The sequence below is a fragment of the Theropithecus gelada genome, chromosome 5, assembly GCF_003255815.1.
Source record: "Theropithecus gelada isolate Dixy chromosome 5, Tgel_1.0, whole genome shotgun sequence".
In the NCBI taxonomy this organism is placed as follows: Eukaryota; Metazoa; Chordata; class Mammalia; order Primates; family Cercopithecidae; genus Theropithecus; species Theropithecus gelada.
In genome coordinates, this window is record NC_037672.1 from 77,406,921 (window position 1) to 77,421,232 (window position 14,312).

The window sequence follows — 14,312 nt, forward strand, 5'->3', positions numbered from 1 at the left end:
CAAATATTATTGATTGCTTGATTAAATTCTAACACAACTGTTCTAAAATACATTTCTGACTTTTACCTTAATTTTGTGGTGAAGAGCATGCACACTTTATGCACTGTTTTAATAGAAGATGTTCAATGCATCTCTCATACTCAATTTAAATTAACTGAATGGTAGATAATAATGAGGTTCTGTCATTGGTCTGTGAATTTTATGCTGTCATTGACCATTGTCCACAGGTAAAATTACAAATGCTCAGCCTATTTTCTTACACGGAAAATGTCTCCAGGTTTTTGTCTTCGTGTACTTCATTGTATATACAAATTATCTTAGAGTTTAATTAGTGTCTATAGAAAATAGTACACAAAAGCCACAGTAGTTGTTAGAAATACCATGTAATATGTCTGAAAAATCTCATCATTTAAGCATTAATTTGAATTGATTTTATTACTTTTCTTAAAAAGTGACTACCTAACATTTTGTGAAAGTTTACTTGCTTCAAAAACAGTATTTAAGTTTTTGAAAATAATGTTTTGAAATGTTACTCATCCAAATCCACATTCACAGATGTTGCACTAAGGAAGGAGAAAATATACTCTTCTTAGGTTAGAAAACCAAATTATAAATATATGTTTATATTTTAGATAAACATATGCATAAATAGCATTCCAAGCATTTTCAGTTTTTAATAAATTTGAAAAGTACTATTAATTTAACTTAATATGAGAAAGACGTATTTCTACAGGTAATAAAATAGAGCTTGATCTTGTTTTACAAAAATGTTGAATACGTTTTTGTTGCTGTGTTCTAAAAATAAAATGCAATCACGTATTCCATTTTTCCATGTTTATCTAGGTCTTTAGAAGAAAGGAAAAAAGAAACTGTTTAGTCCTTTCCTTAATAATTGACAAATACACAATATATAATTTCTTATTCAGTAATTATAACACTATGAGCAGCTTATAAATTGAGTTATATTAACTCTAATTCATAGATGGAAAAGAAAGATTAAGACTTTTTATAAGTGCATACAGGTCGTTAATGGAACTTAAAAGATCTACAACCATTTCTGTCCAGTTTTAAATCATATGCTTTTTCTATAGTTCTACTGAGGCCATATATAAGCGATGAATATATATCACACAAAATAGAATTTTGATATATTAGTTTCAAGACTTGTATAATTTACTTTTCTTTTTGTATCAAAGTGAAGTTTTGGGATTTTTAAATATCATACAAAATATTTAATATTTAAATATCATATTAAGTATTTAATATTTAAATATCATAAGAAAAATAAAAAAATAAAATTAACCTTCAGAAGTTGCTAATGTTTACAATATTCCATTATGAAAAACACAAATCTTACAAGAAAAACACAGTTAAATCCAAGGACACAGTGCAACAAATGGAATGAAAATCAAATAAGTCAAGGATTTCTAAGGACTACAATTCTAAAATGACACTAGTTATTGTGTCCTTTCTGACATGTGTATAGATCCTGACAGGCAATCCACCTTAAAGTAATGAAAAACTAATGATGTTTAAATGTTCTTTTACTTAATTACACACACACACACACAAACACACACATGCCAATGAGTTCCTAATTATTTGCCTCATACACTTAAATTTTTTCTTATTGATATTTTATTTGAAGGTAAGACAGGGATTTTTACATTTTTAGGTGTTAATTAAATTGTGAAAAAAAGTAAACATTTAGAAGAAATGAAATTTAAATATTTATTATTTAGAGATGAGAATTTTGCAATTTTGCATCGGAATCTAATGTTCGAACTATGATAGTCCTGACATTTGCATCTCAAGTGGCATATCTTTGTAGAAACTTAGCAGGCTAACTAGAGGATTAACACTGGATTGTTCCTAATCCTTTATTGCACAATCAGCCCTATATAATGTGCAATTAGTTGCATTCAAATCTTTGACGTCTGAGTAGAACTGGATCTTGTTGTGTCTTGTTTTAGTTTGTAAATTGATAAACTGTTTCATAATAGTGGTGAGACACTTGAGAGAAAAAAGTTTTCTAGGTTAATTTTTTGTTTTTGCTTAGTGATTTCTAACATTTTGAATTTGTAAACATAAAAATGACTGGTTTATGTTTACGTTTTTATTATTATTCCTGATGTTATTTTTCTTAGACAAATTAACAACTTTATAGTAAGATCATATTAAGTACGCTTCATTGTACCTGGCTCTACCCAGTGTACAAAAGACATGTCGCTTATAACTTAGTGCCTGTCTTTCAATACTTACTATGCAGTAAAGTGGTACAAATCACATATCATGTACTTTGGAATTAAGCATATCTGGACTCAATCCCTGTTACATCATTTGTATCTATCAAGGATTAAGAAAGTCACTGAATTGCTGATGCCAAAGACCCCTATTTAGAATATGGGTTAATAAAATCATATCAATAAAGTTAATAAATTTCACTTTGGAAACTTAGAGTAAGGATAATACATGTAACATGCTTAGAATAGTGCCTTGACCATAATATGGACAAAATTATTATTATCATCTTATTTTTAATAATCATTTGGAGAAAGTAATATACATAAAAATATAAAAATAATAAATTCTGAGCCTTTTGATAACTGGCTCAGAATTTAAATTTGACTTCTTAATATTTAATTATTCTTTGACATGATTTGTTATAATGCTTAGGATAGATATAATATTTTTCAAATATCTTAAATGAGATATTATCTTAGTAATATATGTTCTAACAGAAACTTGGTTTTAGGTTTATTACTCAAACTTTAAAATGGACAAAGTATAGACTCACAATAAGCATGAGATAAAAATTTTCAGAAAAGTCTTCGGATGAAAGAAAATATATTTCATGTTCTTTTACTTAATTACACACACACACACACACACGCGCCAAACAAACAAAAAACTTTCTCTTACCTCTGCTGTTTTCTCTAGTTTTTGCCCATTTCTCTCATTACTTTCCTCAGGTATTCATATTGTCAGCTTTCATTAGCCTTTTCTCACTGTATCCTAGTCCCAATTCATTTGGGTACTCGCTTCTATCAGTTCCCAGATTCTGAACTTACTGAGGTCACCAGTGAAGCATGGCAAATACTTTACTAAATGCGGAGGTCTATTCTCACGTCTTATCTTACTGTGTATATCAACAACATTTTCCACTGTTAATCACCTCCTCCTTAACTAGCATTTGTTATTTGAGTTCCAGGAGAATATATACGTTTTTTAACCAACTTCATTGGCTTTTCCCTTTCCTTATTGCTGATTCTTCATCTGATTTATTAGGAATGGATTTTCAATAACTGAGTCATCACAACTTCTCCTCCTCTACAATAATTTACTTTATTGAGTTTCATAATTAAAAAAAAATCTTCCTAGTGGTCTTATATATTGTCACCTATTATTTTGCTTTGACTGTAAATCTACATATCTATATATCGATTGAATCTATTGAACTATCTGGATGTTTACCAGGCATATCAAACTTAATATCTCTGAAACTGACCATTTGGTCTTCTCCCAAACATCTTCCAGAGAGCTACTTAAGCCAATAAGTGACGACTACATCCTTCAAATAGCTCAGGCCAAACACTTGGAGAAACCATGACTTGTCTTTTAATCTCATACCCCACATACAATCCATCTTCTTGTCAATAGCTTCAAAATATATCACCCCTTCTACTTGTAGCGCTTCTGAATCTTCCCCCTACTTGTGTCTTTATCACTTTCAATATATCCCCTACATAATAACAAGAACTAGTCTGTTAAATCCTGGCAGATAATATCATTCACTCCTCAAAACTAGTCAATGCTTTTCTTTAGGTCTTAACTGTTAACATTTCCTGGAGGCTTTTCCTGACTACTAAGAGAGCAAAGCTAGCCAACATTTTTTTATTATGTTTCCTTGTTTTATTTCTTAACTAGACTCTTTGCCAACTAAACTACTATTTATTTTTCTTTCTTCATTTAGTTCATTATTTGGCCTACTCTTAGTATATAAGCACAAAAATATCAGATTGTTTGTTTTACATACTTGTATCTTCAGTGTTAACAGCAATGTTTAACCCAAAGAAAGTGTTTAACCAGTATGTGTTGAATAAATGCACTCCTGTTCAAGAAGTATGTGAATTTCACACGGCATTCATGTTCAGTAGTGATAGTTTTGAGGTGGAGGAGTATAATATTTGAAAATAAATTTTATTATTTTCTACATCAAATCAAATTATTATTAGAATATTTGTTCATACATTCACAGAAAAAGACATTCTCTCAAACCATTTTACTAAATGCTCAAATTCTCCCCAGCTTATCCTGAAAACAAATACATGTAATTTAACTTTGTGTTAGTGCATAATTCAATAATAGATAGTCATGTTCTGATAACAATTTTAATGTGATTTTCATAAAGCAGATGGGAATATTTATTTAGCTCATTTAGTTAGTTTCCTTGAATGACTAAAATAACTAATCATGGATAACAAAATGGAGATCAGATTTAAAATAATTGTTAAATACCATTTTTCAAGTATTTGTTGGAACATTAAAAATATGAGATTGTAGGAAAAATAAATTTTAAAAATATAACAATGAATCATTTCCAGTTGTTGCCTGCTGTTGTCTCATTTCTTTCTTGTAAAATGTCACAAGCTTATCTACTGATAAGTCAATGACTGATTCAAGAGCATGCAAGAACTCTAAGAGCCTGAGATGAGAAATGGTAAATGTTTCCAATATCATCTCATTCTAATTTCTTCAATCTTTTCTCCAAGTAACCTGACCTCAAGAGCTCTCTTTCTCCTATTGTTTGTTTGTTTGCTTGCTAGTTTGTTTTGGTCAAAACTATCAAAAGCTTTTTAAATCTTTCTTATGAAGAAAATAAAGCATTCAATAATTCTCTAATGCTTCTAATAATAAAAATAACAATTATTCTCAGAAAACAGTAGAAACAATTATAGGGTAGTAAGAGGGCATACCAATTGTACCTTTGTAACCTTAGAAATTTTGACAATTCTTAATTTTTGACATTTCCATTTTAATACTTTACCTTGTACATGATACTTAGCATATTTATGCCTTAGTTTGTTCATCTGTAAAATGGGAATAGTATCTGCCTTAGAATGGCCACATGGCAGTTTTCAGAATTTCATGTACATGCAAATGACAGTGCCTTCTCTTTTTTTTTTTTTTGTCTTTCTCTTCATTTTTCCTTCTCTTTTCCTCCATCTGCTCTTCTGCCTCTTCTTCACATTCCTGCCCCTCTTTTCCTCCTCTGCATGCCCCTTCAGTCTTCTTTTTCCTATTTCTTATGATGTTTCATGATATAAGAATTAATCAAAAGCATATGGGAGTTGAATTCAGAAAGACTAGTATATTAACATAAATCTGAGAGTGTGATTTCTTTTTCCTTAGGCATGGTGTGGTATCTCTGACTCTTATTCATTTTTTATGGAACAGGAAGGCTTTCCTGGAGAAGTTATATTTATGTGTGTCCTAGATAGTTTATAAGAAGAATATAACTGGGAGATATGCCTGAGGCTAAAATAATTTACTAAAAGGAAACCTATTTCCTATTAAATCAAGATTGAATGAATAAAGTTAATACTGGAAACACTTGTTTAAAAACATACATAAAGCTTAAATAACATATCTGTCTATGGAAACTAGCAGTGAAGTGGTGACTATATCAAGAGAGACATGCACATTTGAGAGAGCTATGCCTGCTTTGTTATTCAAATAGTTTAGATTACATGAAGCTTATAATGAAATGTATTTGCTAACCTTAAAATGCATGAATTTAATGGGAAAGACAGATAACACATTTAAAACAAATTGCATAATAATAAATAGCATACACAAGTTTAACACAAATTATACTGAGAAGTCTGGGGAAATAATTATTTTATGTAGAAGAAATTTAGGTATGAGTATGAGAGTCAAAGAATTGTTTAGCTGAAGATGGCACTTGAAAGGATCTTAAAAAATATGTAGTACAGAACATTAGCCTGGTTGAGGTCAAAAGAGCAACCCAGGAAGAAAATTTAGGATATCCAAGAAAAAAGAGGCAGGAAAGTAGTAAGCCAAGCCTCTTGGGCTGGTGTAATTAAGTACATGGTTAGAAACTTCAAAATGGAGCAAACTGAGATTAAAATGGTATAGCTGGGACTGATGAGAGAGGGTCTGATTGCCTTGGTAGGGCGTTTAAACTATTTTTCTTTGAATAGGGTAATCCGTATTTTTAGATCTGCCTTTCAGAAATTAAATCTGTCAACTATGTAGAAGATAAAATGTGTAGTAGAAACCCTGAAGACAGTTCTGTAAAAGGAAGAAGAAATCTTGTGTGAGCTTGTTCAAGACTGCCACATTTGGGAGGCAAGATGGTGTTGGGATCTGCTTAGGTTTTAAGACACTCAACCACCTCACACACTTATCCAGGTTGTGACATTGAGCAAACTTATGTTTTCCCTTATATTTATTGCATTAGGCCATTCTCACATTGCTGTAAAGAAATATCTGAGACTGGGTAATTTATAAAGAAAAGATGTTTAATTGGCTCACAGTTCTGCCGGCTATACAGGAAGCCTAGTGGTATCTGCTTCTGGGGAGGCCTCAGGAAGCTTCCAGTTGTTGCAGGATGCTAAGGGGGAACAGGTACTTCACATGACCAAAACAGGAGAAAACAGGAAGAAAGAGGAGATGGCACACACTTTTAAACAATCGGATTCTGCAAGAACTCACTCACTATGAAGACGACAGTACCAAGAGAATGGCACTAAACCATTCATGAGAAATCTTCCCCCATGATCCAATCACCTCCCCACCAAGCCCCACCTACAACACTGGGAATTCCATTTCAACATGAGATTTGGGCAGGAACAAATTCCCAAACTGTATTTTTCTGCCCTAGGTCTCCCCAAAATCTGATACCTTTCTCACACTTCAAAATACCATCATGCCTTCCCAATAATCCCCTAAATTTTTAACTCATTTTAGTGTTACCTCAAAAGCCCAAAGTCTGTAGTTTCTCTGAGACACAGCAAGTCTTTTCCGCCTATGATCCTGTAAAATCAAAAACAAGTTAGTTACATCCAAGATACAATGGAGGTACAAGCACTGAGTAAACATTCCCATTCCCAAAAGGAGAAACCCACTAAAAGAAAGTGGCTACAGAGTCCAGGCAAGTCCAAAACCTAGTAAAACAATCATTAAATCTTAAAGCTCCAGAATAATCTCCTTTGATGCCATGTCTCACATCCAAGACACACTGGTTTGATAAAGTGAGCTCCCAAAGTCTTGGATAGCTCCACCCCTGTGGCTTTGCAGGGTTCAATCCCTATGGCTGCTCTAACAGGCTAGTGGGTTTGCATTGAGTGCCAGAAACTTTTCCAAGCAAAAAGTGCAAGCTGGTGGATATATCTTTCTTGGGATCTGAGGACAGTGGCCCTCTTCTCACAATGTCATGAGGCAGTGCCCCAGTGAGGACTCTGTGTGGAAACTCCAACTTCACACTCCGCACTGCCCTAGTAGTGGTTCTCCATGATGGCTCCCCACTGCCCTAGTAGAGGTTCTCCACCATGGTTCCACCCCTGCATCAGGCTCTTGCTTGGACACCCAAGTTTTTTCATATATCCACTGAAATCTAGGCCATGGTTCCCAAGCCTCAACTTTGGCACTTTGTGTACCTGCAGGCTTAAAACCACATGGAAGCTGCCAATGCTTACGGCTTACACCCGCTGAAGCAGCATCCCAAGCTGTATCTAGGTCCCTTTGAGCCAGGGTTGAAGCTTCAGCAGCCAGGAGGCAAAAGCACTGTCCCGAGTCTAGGCAAGGCAGCAGGGCTCAAAACCTGGCCCAGGAAACCATTCTGTTCTCCTAGGCCTCAGGGTTTATGGTGGGAGGGGCTGCCTCTTAGATCTTTAAGATGGCTTCCAGGACTTTTTCTCATTGTCTTGGCGATCAGCACTTGCCTTCTTTTTAGTTACACAAATTTCTCTAGCAAGTGGTTGCTCAGTAGCCTGCTTGAATTCCTTCTCAAAAAACTCTTTCTGTGCCACATGGCCAAGCTACTTTTTTTGCAAACATTTTTTCTCTGCTTCGCTTTTAAATATAAGTTCCAACTTCGAGTTATTCCTTTGCTACTGAATCTGAAATTAGGCTATGAGAAGTAGCCAGTGTACATCTTCAACACTTTACTGCTTAGAAATTTCTTCCACAACCAGAGGTGTCCAAGGGAGAGAATACAGTCGTGGGTTCTGAGCTTCTGTTTCTAGTGACAACTTTCTTTCCTCACAAAATTAGCATTTAAATAAATGAGCAGTTATTTATGGCAATGTTAAGTAACTTTTATAACTTAGGTTCATGATCCATGTATGTGATCAATTAAGTATTTAAATATAATTTGGCTAAAATATTTAATTTACAGGGCTTAAAAAATTCATGTTTGGCTGGGAGCAGTGGCTCACTCCTGCAATCCTAGCATTTTGGGAGGCCAAGGTGGAGGGATCACCTGAAGCCAGGAGTTCGAGACCAGCCTGGCCAACATGGACCAGCCTGACCAATCTGTTCCTACGAAAAATAAAAATTAGCCAGGTGTGAAGGAGGGTGCCTGTAATACCAGCTACTCTGGAGGTTGAGGCAGGAGAATCGCTTGAACCCAGGAGACGGAGATTGCAGTAAGCTGAAATTATGCCACTGCACACCAGTCTGTGTGACAGAGTAAGACTGTGTCTCAAAAAAAAAAAAAAAAAAAATACATGTTTGTTAATTTGTTGACTTGTAAGATTAGGAAAATATTTACATTTCATGATCTCAAAATTTTTTTAATCTTTTAAAGAGCTCAATGTTGCCTACTTCACAAAGTTATTTATGATGATAAAATGTTTTTCTGTGTATATACAAAGTAGTACCTGCTGCATAGTAAATGCTCAATAAATTTTCTCCTCCTATTTCCATTTTACTCTCTTCCACCACGTAGTGTAGTATAGTGGTTAAGGACAAATATGGAAACACTCTGTGTTCAAATCCTATCTTTAGCTTGTTAACTATGTGACCTTGTTAAATAACCTTGTTAATTATTATTAACCTTGTTCATATCTACCTTGGGTCACAGTATTTTCATTTGTAAAACGTAAGTAAAATATATATCTTAAGCCACGGGAATGGTATGTGAACTAAATTTTTAAGGAAAGATAAAATTATTGGACTAGTGCCTATGACTGCCTTTTCTACATTAAAGTCTGTGGAATGAATACATTCTGAAAGCGTATGTCCACTACAACTATGGAAGATTAAGCTTTCTACTGTCACAACACTGTAATCAAATTAATTGTTTAAAAAATCTAGCTGCACAACAATGAGAAAAATGGTGCTATCATCATGTCTGATAGTTGCCTCTTCTATACCATAAGGAGCAGAGGCTAAGCTACCTGCCATACTGCAGTGGAGAGGAAATTTTTATTATTATCTCCAATGATGATTTCATAGTCACTGTACATAGCAGGTCATGTTGGTAATGAAAGTGACATTATAATTCACATAACAAAATAGTTGATAGTATATTTTTAACATTAGATGAGCTGACCATTTTTATTTATCTTATTTTGCCCAAGAAATGAATGTCTTGGTTAAGGATGGAGAGAACATATTTTGTTTGAAGAAGGAAAAATTAAATTACATTTCTTATCATATTTTCCTACTCCAAAAAAGTCTAGATTTTCCAACAGCATTATATATATGTATATTTAGACATATACATAATGCTTAAAATATATATGTAATATCATGTTTTTATCTAGCTAGCTCTTCAGAGAGAAAAATAATATGCATGATGGATTCTTATATAAGACTCAGAGAAAATATTGTAATCGTAACTGGGACTCTGATCTTCTTGAACACTCCAGATAATAATTTTTTTTTTAATTTTAACAATTATTCCTTGAGTCTATAATTTCTAAACACAATCATATATGATGCATTAACAATAAATATATTAGATTCATTATATTTATTTTCTATAAGATAGTATCCCTACTCAATACAGAAGCAGAAATGGGAAAGCTATGAACTCTAAGTCTGATAAAATATATTTTAAGAAACTAAAATATCCTTATATTATTTTCAATTTTAATGTCCTTAGGAGGGCGATGTAATCAAAACAACTTAATTCCTCTTAAAAGGAGGAATTTGTAAAATTATAATATTTTGAAAGTAACTTTTCCACTTGAACATCTCTTTGATTACAAGGTTGTGATGCATAAGGCATTATTTGTCTTTCCATACACATGGAAGGAATTCATGTTCCCCCTTTTGCAGTCAAAATCACATTTGGATTTGGAATCACCTCTGTCCCGTTGGAGTTGGATATGATCACATGATGTGCTTTTGAAAATAAGAAAATGTAAAACTAAGTGATCCATGTCCTTTTTTGCCAAAGATTTCAGTCAGGGAGAATTTGGGATATTTTCCCCCTCTAATTTAAATGCCAAAAGTCTTCTAGGTAATAGGTTTACTATCAATTATATCACAGAATTTAGTAACAGAAAAAGACTGAACTATTGGTAGAAATGTAGCGTCATCAACCAATCACTATTGTTTCCAGACTCTGGGATTCCGAGTTTGTTAGTCAAGCACAAACGACACTATAGCACCACCTCATTCCTAGCACCAAGTTATGTACTAAGCAGGATAGCAGAGTGACTAGTATATAACTTGGTGCTAGGAATGAGGTAGTGCTGTAGGACATATTTAAATGATGAGAGATGGCTTACTGGTTCATTGTCGAGTAGTGAGATAAACATCAGAAGCTGGAAAGATGAAAATCCAGGTCATGCTGTGGTATTTTGTAAAGTGTTGTGTACAGTAACTTATAAAGTACAGCACAGACCTGATGAAATTGCTGATCTAGAAAAAAAATTGTTAACACCACCTGTGGTATCCAATATAAATTGGATGCTTATGGCAATGCATTTCAGGAGAGAAGAGTTTATATAAAAGCTTGTGACAGACAATAAATATAAAAGCAGAGTTTAAGTCTTAAAGTCAAAATATCTATCAGCCTCGACTAAAAAAAAATTACTTTATAAGCTTTAAAATCATTGCTTTCTTCCCAAATGCTTGGGGGTAGGAAATGGGCTCTAGGAAAGCTGATAATGTCTTTTAGTTCATAGGTTGCTACGTTAAATAGGCATATCTTATATCATTCAGAGAGTCCAGTGTTTGAGCTCAATGTCATGATTAGAAGGAGTTTGGCATTTCTTGAGGATATGGTGTGTGTATTTTGAAAATGTAAAGGAGATTGGACTAAATAGTTGATGATCAGAAGTGTAGACTCAAATATTACTATTTTTATTACGGTTTGTAACTGGTTCTCACACAGGAACATGGTAGAATTTAATTCACCTACCTCCTGAAGTAACATGTTTTGTGCTGATGAAATACGGGTGAAAGGCTTACATTTATTACCAGACCAAAAGCTGGAAGAACCTAACCTAATTTAATTACCCTTTCTTTTAGCCTTTGTCTTAGACTCAGTCAATGTTGCAGATGACTTCTGCTTTGTCAGTATAGATTCTAAAGTGAGGAGAATGCAGGTTAGATACACCAGTCAATCTGTGATGTATAAGTAGTATGTGTAGAAAATAAGCGTGGGCTATTTTAAGCCACTGAGTTTTGCAACACAACCTAGACTAGTCTAGCAGGTGTATTCAATTAAATTTAAATTAAAGACAGCTTTTGTAATTTTGTCAGTTTATTATTAAATATCCTTCAATCATTAGAAGAACCTATAACAAAGAGAAAGACTGTGAGAGCAGTTTTCTTTATCATTGTAACATATTTCTTCTTAAATTATTGCTTGTATATCAATGTCATCTCTTTCATTTAAAAATGGGAGGCATGTTTATAAAGTGTTTTATTCTTCACAAAAGACCATTCAATAAATTGGTTATATTAGTTAATCTATCCAGTCTATGTTAATGTCTTCAATGAATGTACCTACTATATAGTAGGATCTCTAGTCAATAATATTGACAATAAAGACAGCAGAAATGAGCTTATCTTAAATATATAAAGTTGTATCGAAAGAATGACGAGGTTTCTTAGATAATTAAGTTGAATTGTCACAGTTGATATAAAGATTCTGGATTAAAAACTGTTTGAGTGTTGATGTTATTAATGGGGTAGACACAGTTTTTTGCCTAATACATATAGCACTCAGTTCTGGCCATTTAACTTTGAAATTACTCCGAGACAATCATGCAGACTTGTTAAACATCCAGTTGTATGTGTAAGTTTTCAGTTGGTGCTGGTAATATACACTTGAAAATATGAAAATATATGACATTCAAAGTAACAGGAATGAGTGAGATCAACTTCCTTGATAAAACATAAGCTATTTTTACATAGGATCACCAAAGCAATTCAATTATGTTTTGAACCTTCATGGTTCATTTCATCAACAAACTTTTTTTAGAATTTCAGGCATATGAAATGATAAATTTTTCATTGTTCTCTATAATGTCAGATACTCTGCATTTGTTTATATGTTGAGGACAAATTCTTCCAAGAGCATGTAATCCACATAGTTAAATTTAAAAAGTAATGCAATCATTTTTAGTGGCTGGCAATATGTAGTAGCATTTATGAGGACAGTGAGCCAATGATGCAGAAATAATTGTAGCCTCTATCTCTGTGGTTTGATGTCAAACAATTCATTAGTGATATGAACTTTCTAAAATTGATTTTCCTCCCTAATTATTTTTGCTTGAAACTCATTTCATATTTGCCACATTTAAAATCTGTAACATAAATCTTTAAGTAGGAAAAAGAAATATATGACCATCACTTCAAAATTTGAAGTGCTCTAAAATTTTGAAATCAATTTTAAATCTGTTATCTCTCAGGGATACAGGATGTGCTGTTCCTTTAAGTCAATAGATTTAATCTAGTTATCTTTTTAAAAAAAACACACCACTTTGACCATCTAAACAATATACAATTAATAAGAGGACTGCTCAGTTTAAAATAAGCAATGATTCCAAATAATCAATAATGTGCAATAACAAAAGTCTAATCCTCTCTCATATGACATGTCCAAAGTGGATGAACTGTAGCTTTCCTCAAAGACCTATTTATTATGGAACAGATTAAATTAAACAACTTTTGTCTTTATTATTTTCAGTTTCCAAGTAGAATGAACACAAATGTGGTGAACTCATAATGGCTCTTAAAACTTCTGCTTAGATGCTAAACTTGCAACTTCCTCTTAACATTTCACAAGCCAATCAAGTTACATGATCATGCTCCACTTTGACATGCTGAAAATACAAAATATTCTCTCTGAGAGAAATGCCCAGAGAGGGACCACAGCGATTTGAACATTTATAACCTTGTAACGTTAAATAAAGCCTCTTTGCATCAAAAATATTTACTCCAAAATTCATGTGCTAAAGTTCATTCACTTTAGTTATGTTAGGAGCCTCAATTTTTCATGCAAATTTTATTAACCTGTTTGTTCAGTTGGAATAATTGTAGTCGCCTGGCTTCTAAGCCAGATAGGTGAGACCTGTAACAGGCAAATACAAAGACAAATCTAAAAAAATAACAAGCAGCAGCTTTGAGAACATACACTCATAAAATAGAAGTCAGTAGCTCCCAGATATATGAAAATTTATAATGCTTTGTAAAGCATGGCTTAACATGGACATACTTCTTCTGTTTCTATTCCATTGGCCGAAGCAAACCAACAAGCTAAGTCCAATGTCCACCAGCCACCCTTTCTAATAAAGAGGAGGAATAGAATAAATATTTGCTAAAATAACCTAATTTGTCACCAATTTTCAGTTTCCAAGAACAATTTAAATTATCTTTCATTTTTGAATAGGCATGTATTTATTTTAAAAGTTGAATCAATAATTAATAATCTATCAAAACAGTAGTACCAGGACCAGATGAATTAATTGGTGAATTCTACCACATATTTAAGGAAGAAATTACACCGATTCTCTACAACCATTTTGTGCAATATTTCCTAACTCACTCTGTAATGGCAACATTACCCTGATACCAAAAATAGAGAGGTTATAAGAAAAGGAAATCACAGAGCAACATCCCACAAAAATATAGATGTAACAATTCTCAACAAAATATTAGCATATGAATTTAACACTGTATAAAAAGAAGTATTCTTTGCAACCAAGTGGGATTTATCCTACTTGTGCAAGAGTAGTCCAACATTTAAAAAGCAATTAATGTGGTTCATCACATCACCAGGATAAAGTAAAGAAAATCACACAATTTTATCAATAGACACAGAG

General features: G+C 33.1%; 1 protein-coding gene across 2 annotated transcripts in view; it reads left to right on the top strand.

Annotated features, from left to right (window-relative positions):
- The window catches only part of TECRL (trans-2,3-enoyl-CoA reductase like), a 142,021-nt gene that overhangs the window by 404 nt on the left and 127,305 nt on the right, over positions 1–14,312 (top strand). The gene's annotated exons all lie outside the window — the stretch shown is intronic.